This window comes from Echinops telfairi, unplaced genomic scaffold, assembly GCF_000313985.2.
Source record: "Echinops telfairi isolate 266 unplaced genomic scaffold, ASM31398v2 ScPeMD7_7469;HRSCAF=8507_0, whole genome shotgun sequence".
NCBI lineage: Eukaryota > Metazoa > Chordata > Mammalia > Afrosoricida > Tenrecidae > Echinops > Echinops telfairi.
In genome coordinates, this window is record NW_022111372.1 from 82,860,056 (window position 1) to 82,862,478 (window position 2,423).

A 2,423-nucleotide genomic window follows, 5' to 3' on the forward strand; every position below is an offset into this window, starting at 1 on the left:
AGCTCTTTCCTCTATTTCCTTTGACCTTCCTCCTGTCCCACCATCATGCTCAGTCCCCACCTGGGTTTCAGCAATTCCTCTTGGTTCCATTACCATTGATCAAGCCCTACCAGGCCTCCTACACCCTCTTCACCACCGATTTGGATCACTTGTTGTTCCCTTTTCCCTGGGTTTGTTAACACCACTTCCTTTCCTCCCCCCTCCCCCTCTCCCATTATTGTTTTCTCCTCCAGATTGTTCATCCAGCCTATCTATTTAGACAGACCTGCGGAGATAATAAATTCTTCTGGGGGTGGGGCAGCTGTCCGCGTAGTTGGGATTAGGGCTGGCCCCTCAGACCTCTCTGACATCTTCTTAATGTACATACATACATATATATCACTTTAGGAGAGTTTTATATTTAGAAAGTTTCAAGATAGTGCACACCACTGCCTTTGAGTGGATTCCAACTCACAGTGACCCCATAAGACAGAGTCGAACTGCCCCATAAGGTCTCTGGGACTGAACCTTGAGAGGACTACATAGCCTCCTCTACACCTGCAGGGAGGCTGCTGGGTTTGAACCACTGGTCTTCCGATGAACAGCATAACCCACAATGTCACCGGGGCTCCTTGGGGATAGTACAGAGTCCCACAAGCTCCCACATGCCTCACACTTGATTTCGCCAGTTTGTAACAGCTTAAGTTACACAAGCATGGTGCTTTTGCAGAATTAGCAAGCCAATACCGATGCATTCTTCATAACTGAAGCCTGCACTTAATAGAGGCTGTTTTTCCCAGGGGTCCCTGTCCGTCCCGGTCTCCCACCTGAGCTACCACCTTGGCATTTACTCATCATGCCCCCTTGGGTGCTCCGCAAAGCTCTGAGTTGGCTTGCTTGGTGCCATGGGCAGTTTTGAGGAGATCTGTCACTGTTAGATAGGTGCTGGCCAGTCAGCTCTGACTCAGAGCGTGTCTAGACACAATTGAACAAGACACTGCACATGCAGCCCTGTGCCAGGTCCGCAGGCGTGTGAGCCCATTGTTGTAGCCACTGTGCCAATTCATCAACTTGAGGGCTCTGGTATTTAGATAATTTTAGGTCAAGTTGAAGAGAGAAAAGTGTAGGGGTGGTATTCAACCTGTCAATCAGGTTACAGCCAGATGCGGCCTCCTTGTGGCATGGTCTTTTCATAAGAAGAACCCCGGGACCCTCCCTCTCTCTCTGCCTTGACTTTCCTGCTTGCGGCACACCCTGAGAGGCGCCAGAGCCCTGCCACATTTCCACCAACCTCGGATCCACATGACGTTGCACTCACCGGCCTGTCACCTCCCTACATTGTGCATCATTGCAAGTGGCTGTGTGCGTCTGAAGAGGGACTGATGGACCACTTCAGACTTACGGACTTGAGTTGGACTGGGGCTGGGAAGTTTTCTGGATGCATAATTACTTCTTTTCTTCTTTTTTTTAATGAGAGTGAGTGAGTAAGAGAGTCAGTGAATGAGAGTGAGTGAGTGAGAGTGAGTGAGAGAGTCAGTAAGAGAGTCAGTGAATGAGAGTGAGTGAGTGAGAGTGAATGAGAGTGAGTGAGTGAGAGAGTGAGTCAGTGAATGAGAGTGAGTGAGTGAGTGAGTGAGATAGTGAGTGAGAGTGAGTGACTGAGTGAGTCAGTGAATGAGAGTGAGTCAGTGAGTGAGAGTGAGAATGAGTAAATTAGAGAAAGAGAGTGAGTGAGTGTGAGTGAGTAAGTGAATGAGAGTGAGTGAGAGAGTGAGTGAGAGAGTGAGAGTGAGTGAGTGAATGAGAGTGAGTGAGTGAGTCGCATAATTACTTCTTAATAGAAGCTCTCTCATACATATATTAATAGTACTGGATTTGTTTTCCTAGTCAGCCCGGCCTGACACAAGGTCTTCTGCATTTTCTCCGACAATCTACGGTACCAACATGATGTCCTTCCCCAGGGACTGGTCTCTCCTGACAATATGACCAAAGTGCATGAGATGAAGCTTTGCCATGCTTGTCTCTCAGGTGCATTCTGCCTGTATTTCTTTCCAGACAGATTTGTTTGTTCTGTCAGTTCACAGAACTTTCAATAGTCTCATCCAGCACCATAATTTCAATGCCTCAATTCTTCTGTGGTCTTCCGTACTCATTTTCCCAACTTTTACATGTGTCCGAAGCAGTTGAACCTGTCAGCCACTCTTAGGCAGAAAGATGACACTCTTCTCCCATAAAGATTTACAGCCTCGGCTAGCAAATGATACAGCGTCTGGGGTCTTAAAGGCTTGAAGATAAAGCGGCCATCTAGCAGGGAAGCAAATAAGCCCACATGGAAGAAGCACACCAGCCTGTGTGATCATGAGGTGTTGACAGGATCAGATATCAGGTAACAAAAGATCCAAAACAAACAGTTATATCTCTGTGAAAGAAGGGGGTTGGAGTGG